Here is a 6886-nt window from a genome sequence, read left to right on the forward strand (position 1 = left end):
CTTTTTGAGTCCAATCCCTGGTTTTGATAATGACAAACCGCAAGTTACTAATGTGTGTGCCTAAGTACTTGAACAGGTCAATCATTCATATCACACACATGAAAGTGAAGTGGAAACCAAAAAGACCTTAAAGAACACATACTTCTAGCATATTCCATGGGAAAATGAATAGCAAAAGAAGAAGACATGCTGTGTTTCATTGTATTGCATTTTGATTTTATATGGTCTGTAATAATTAATGCATTGCATGCATGATAGGACAGATAAACTCAAAGACCATAGAATGATCTTAGGGAGGTCGACTGACATCGAATTTTTGGGCTTAATTTAAAAGCCCAGGTCATAGACTGACCTTAGGTCCCCAAGCACCTCATAACAAATTCCCTATAACTCAGAAGTTATAATTATGTGAATAGGGGTGACTTTAAATAAAAATCAAGACTTAAATGCACACTTTAAGTGGTTTCGGTCGATCGAACCCGAAGCTATATAGAAGCTTCGGTCGTCCGAACTTACTAGAGTCAACATGTTGACTATTCGATTGACCGTCCTAAAATGAACTTGCCTTCCATGGTCGACCGAACTGACACATGGCTGACTCCCAACAACTTGGTTGACCGAACCACTAGTTCAAAACTAACTTGGTCGACCAAACCTTAGAAAATGGTCAAACGAACTTGTTTTGGTCTACCGAACCACGAACGATTCAAAATCACTCGAATACGATTGACCATATTCTTTGTTGAAAAACTCCACGATCGACTAAAGCTCATCAAGTCATCAACCAAACCTTAGTACGGTCGACCAAAACTCTCAGGTTGCTTAATTTTTACCGAGGTTAAACAAGGGTTATTTTTTATTAACCTTACTTAAACTTTTTCAAAATACCGAATGAGTCCCCAACGGTTATATTTTTGGAGTGTCTATATATACTCCTTCATTTGGTTTGATTAGCAATCATTAGCACAATATTCTCTAGAATTTCAAAAGCCTATTTCTCTCATACAAGCTTCAAAAACCTACTCTCACCCATTCCTACTGCAAGATATCCTTTGTGAGTGTTTCTAGAGATTATACATATAAACTTATACTCTCATTGTTGTGATTGCTTGCTGATTTTATTGAGAGTTAAGCAGAAAAGTTTTTCCCTATAGATTTAATTCATGAATCCTTTTTGTGGGGAAACTTTTATTAGCTTGTGATTCTTTGCATTTTATTGTAAGACTGTTGAGCTTGTCTTGTGTTTTCTTTGAAGAAAATAATTTTTGACAAGCTTGTGTTCATAATATCTCTTGTGCTTGATTTTTTGAAAATCCCTTTTAAGATATTTGATTATACTGTTGAAAATCTTTGAAACCTTATTTGTGGTTGATATCTTTATATATATTGTTTCAAAGAAACTTTGCTAAACTCACTCTCACACCTTGATGACATATTGACATATATTGAGAGTAGTTTCATATATCTTCACTGAGCTTATATTTCCTATCAGATTGTAGTGCATTGGTTATACTGACACAAATCTACTTATTGGAGAAGCATCTTTATTTGTACATAAAAATTTATATTGATCTGTTGTATTCCAGGCGTGGCCTGAGGGGTGTTAATCTAGCCTGTAAGGATCAGGTTATAAAGGTTGAGGTTAGCCCTGTTAATTTGACCTGGTGTTGTAACCGGTGCTGCTCCACTCGTTGAGTGAGCAATAGTGGAATCCTTGAGCTTGCGAGCTAAAGGCAGAGATGTAGGCAGTATTGGCTGAACCCCGATAACATTTCTTGTACCTAATTTTAATTTTCACAATTTATTTTCTGCACTTGAATGTTTATGTTTTTAATATTGTGAATGATTGAGAAATACTGATTTAGCTTTAATTGTTTAGATACTTGCTCAGTTATTTACCAATGTGATTGGGATTACATAAACTGACCCTAGGTTTTGTATTACTGCTTCTGGTTAATTAGACCTAGGAAGAAATTTTTTAAATACCCAATTCACTCCCCTCTTTGGAATACACCAATTCCAACATTGCATGCGGACTAGGATCTGACATATTGACGAGGATGGCAACCCTAAAAATAATGTTCATGTGAGATTTAATCATGTTAAGGGTTCTATAAAGTTGACACTAACCTTTTATTTTCTTAGGTGTGGTTGAATTCACCTACCACCACCAATTAGTTGCTCTCTAGCTAAACATAGATTCAAGAAACTAATTGTTATGGCCTGCATGCGATACCAATGTCAGGTTTGAGAGTATGGTTGTATGAGTAGAAGGTACTAGCACCTGCTACACATATGTCGTTATGGTACCATAAGAACTTCGGAATAATATTCAAATATTAATCAAACAACAATTTTGATTCTTCATTTTTATTTCTATTATCATCCTTTAAATGTAATTCCAACCTATGACCATCAAGTATCCCATCACAATTATAATGTGTCTCACTCCTATAGAGTCAAAAAGAATGTTATCACACTACTTTTAGGTCCATTGTCTGATTAATTATATCACGATTTCTTTGAATTCAATTCAAATGCAACTGCACAATAACATTTTCATAATGGAAATAAGATATGCAAAGCATCAAGCTCAATAACAAGTTTTAAAATATTCAAACTGGATTTCAAGACAATAATTTAAATAAAAAAGTAAATCAAATATTACTCTTAAATTAAAGAAAAAAAGTCAAATATTTTCAAAATAAAAGAAACTATATAAATAAGCTAAGAATGCAAATTTCCTAAATTAGAGAACTCTAATCTTCTAAACTAAGAAATACATTAAAGGGAAAACTTTATGTACAAGGAAATTAACCTTTTAATAAAAAAAATTCTTTTAGTTTTTTAACAAAAAATAGAAAACCATATTCTAAAACAAAAGAGAACCTAGAAGCCTCAAAACCCTAGAAAATAACCCATAATTTTTTTAAAAAAAAATTCCAAGAATTTTATGATTTTTTTGGATTTTTAAATTATTAAAAGTAATTAAATAATAATAATAATATAATATAATATAATATAATATAATATAATATAATATAATGCAAATAATAATAACAACTAGGTATCACTAATTAACATTTTGAAGAGAAAAGAACAATAAAATATTTTTTTGGATTTTGAAAGTAACAGTATTGATAATGAAAACAATAATAATGCAATAAAAAATATAAAATGATCATAATTAAATATTGGATTTGTTTTTTATTTTTCATGATTTTTCAAAATTTTAAAACTAATTTTAACTAATTATAGAAAATAAAATAGAAAAAGATGAAAAATAGAAGAAAATTGGTGGACCAGTTTAAGGCTTTAAGCGAACCGGTCGAGCTTTTCATTAAAAACACACATGGTAGCACTATTCATCCCATTCGTTTAAACCCAAGGGTTTTTTACGTGCACGTAGAGTAACAACAGCTATGGTTGCCCTTGTTGCTGTCCAAGGTCACAACTCCCTTGGCCGCCAAGGTCTCCAGCCGTCGCTGACTATGTTGTCCTCATTGATATTGCTAGTGCTGCATTTTTCTTCCTCTTCTTCTCCATTCACTGCAAATACAACTGTCTCTCTTTATTTCTCTGACCATGGAAATGCTTAGTCATCAAATTTGTCTCCCCACTCTTGTCTATTGTCACCCTACCGCCATCGTTATTCGTCATAGGATCACCAAAGTCTTTATTTGAGAAAATATTTTGTATTATTATAATTACTAGGTATTTTTATGATTTATGAGTAATTTTTATTTTTCGTATATATTTTTTAAAAAATTAAAATTAGAATATATATTTTTTGTTATGATAATGTCCATTAGTTGATTCAAAGCGATTGGACTAGATAGACCAGTTAATTTAAGAATCAATTAAGTCTTTGAGTTGCTTATTTAGTTTTCAAAACATTATGTTGACAAATTTTTTAAATTTATTATATAAGTGTCATTTTAAAAATATTATTTTATTATGACTAAAATTATTATTATTTCCCACATATACATAAAAGTTGATTAACGGTCAACTAATAGAAGGTTCATTTTGTCAATAAAATTAAACCCTAGGAGATATTTTGATAGTTTTCAAAAACACAGAGGGGTGGAGTGTCATTTTTAGAAAATTCTAGGGGTGTTGCTCCATTTTACCCTTAAAAAGTAAAATAAAAAAATAGGTCCATGCGTGAATTAACCTGCCCTGAGATGATGTCATTACGCTTAAAATAATAATAGAAAAATAGGTCCATGCAGGAATTTACCTGCCCTGAAACGATATCACTTTGGGGTTGTTTTAAAATTTGCACCCCCCCCCCCCCCTTCTTCTTCCTTCCTCCCCTTGCATCTAACATGAGTCTGACAGCCCTTCCACCATGATTTTTTATGGGTGCCATTCTCCTTTTTTCCTCCTCCCCGACACCACCTAACACCTCTGAACCACTTCCCAATCTCCCCTAGCCATTTTTTAGCCTTTAAAAAAACCCCAACATCCCCCTCGCCTACTTGAACTAGCCACCATTGTCCCCCTTTGTTCCCTACCATCCCATACCCTTTGCTAGTTTGGCTTATATTTATTATTCTAATTATTATTACTATATTATTATTGCTATTTTTATTATTTTTCTGAGAAGGTAATGATTATATTAAAACACTGAAACTAACATGATCTTATAAGCTTAAGCCAGAAGCTTAAGAAAAGAAAAGACCAACTTTGTGGCTCATAAATAGAAAAACACAGAAAAGAGAACAAAACATTAGAGAAATGCAGCAACGGGCCTTCAAGGCAATACCAAAGCAACCATCATAGCACGCAAGACGTAGCCAACAAACCAACAGCAGCCAGCAAAAAAGAGTTGCCAACACCTCAATAGCTATCCAAAGATCACTCAGCAAAACCAAAGCTCAGGAGGAGTTGTTGAGCACCATGAAAACAACCCCACGCTACTAAAAAAAAGCCTCCAATTATCCTCCTAAATCAGATAAAATGCAATGGAACTCTTCCCAATCCAAATTCGAAAGAATGAGGGAGGACCTTGACCAAAGGAAGAGGCTAGTAAAGCATCTAGAAAGAACTTAGGAGGTTGATGGAAAGGACTCCCTAAAGAACCTTCTATTTATTTCTTTCCAAATCTCCCAAACAACCACACCCATAATGGCTACTCTAAGGCTCTTTAGAAATCCTTTGAGGAAAGTAGAATTCTATATATCTTAGAATGAACTTAGCTCAGATGGCATGACCAAGTGCATTTGCAAAAAAATGACAAAAGGATGTCCAAAAATTCCTAATGAACTGACAATGAAGGAGAAGATGATTAACATGTTCACCATCCATCTTGCAAAACACACACAACGAAGCCAAATTCTAGTCTCTATTTTGTAAATTATCTATTTTTAGAATTTTATTGTTGATTGCCAATGAGCAGAAGACACTGGCCTTTGAAGGAATGGATGTGTTCGAAGGCTTGGCTACTGGTTTAAGGCGACTGTAATGAGCATTCTAAGATAGAGCTTTGTCGAAGCTGGCAATTGAGAAGATATTAAAGGAGTTGAGTTCCCAACAACATGAATTAGGACAACCTCTTCAAATAATTACTTTATAGATCAAATCCAAAATCCCCAACACTTGATTCGCCTCCTTACCTCTACTCTGATGATTAAAAACTAGATGCCAAAAGGGATTGTTGTTGTGAAAATGAAAAACATATGCAATTTTAACCTTTTTCTAAGTTGCCATGGTGAAAAGGTGCGGGTAAATGTTTTGAACTGTGGCCATGGTGGCCCATTTTTCAGTTCAAAAATTTGTTTTGTTCCCGTACCCAACCATAATCTTTTTATGTTCCCACATTTTTGAGTTAAGCTTAAGGAAATTCAACCAAAGACTCCCTCCGATGGGTCTAGAGAGATTGGGAGAGCACCAAATGGGTATACTGATTCCATACTTAATACATGTCACCTTTTTCCATAGGTTGTTGTCTTCAATAGAAAATATCCATATCCATTTTCTGAGAAGAGCTTTATTTATGATCTCTAACCGCTTGATTCCAAGACCTCTCTTATATTTGGGAAGAGTCACTGAGCACCATCTAACAAGGGGATATTTAAAACTCTCGTCGGTTCCTCTCCAAAGGAAATTTCTTTGAAATATTTCAATGAGAATAACGATCCTCTTTTGCAAAGGGAAAATTGACATGTAATAAATGGGAAGATTGGAAATAACTGAGTCAATCAAAGTTAGCCTACCTCCCATGGAAAGAATGTTTGATTTCCATGTTGCAAGTTTCCTTTCCTTTTTTTTTTTTTTTTTTCAATAATAGGGTCCCAAATATGGCTACATGTTGACTTTTATCCCAAAGGTATACAGAGGTAAAAAGAGGGGAAGGAACCCAACATACAACTCAAAATACCTGCCTTAGTATCCGCATCCCCAATGTCACCAATCGGGCACATTCAACTTTTAGACAAGTTAACTTTCAAACCCATAGCTGCCTCAAAGCAAAGCAAAATTGCCCTAAGATTTCTAAGCTCCGATGAGGAATTACTGCAAAAAATAAGAGTGACATTGGAGATTAAGAGATGAGAAAAATTTATAGACTGTGATTGATGATGAATCTTGATTCTCTTGATCAACTTTTTATCAAAACCTTGAGCCATCATTTGAGAGAGTACCTCTATAATAAAAACAAAGAGAAAAAGAGATAAAGGGTCCCTTTGTCCAAGACCTCTCGAGCTCTTGAAAAAGTCTAAAACCTCACCATTAAGTAACAAAGAGAATGAAGCCGTAGAGATACACCACTTTATCCAACTTCTCTCCATTTAAATCCAAACCTTATTATGCCCATGATATTGCTAAGGCAGTCCCAATTAACATAGTTAAAAGCCTTTTCCAGATCAAGCTTGCAGAAAAA

The sequence above is a fragment of the Malania oleifera genome, chromosome 6, assembly GCF_029873635.1.
Source record: "Malania oleifera isolate guangnan ecotype guangnan chromosome 6, ASM2987363v1, whole genome shotgun sequence".
Taxonomy (NCBI): Eukaryota; Viridiplantae; Streptophyta; class Magnoliopsida; order Santalales; family Ximeniaceae; genus Malania; species Malania oleifera.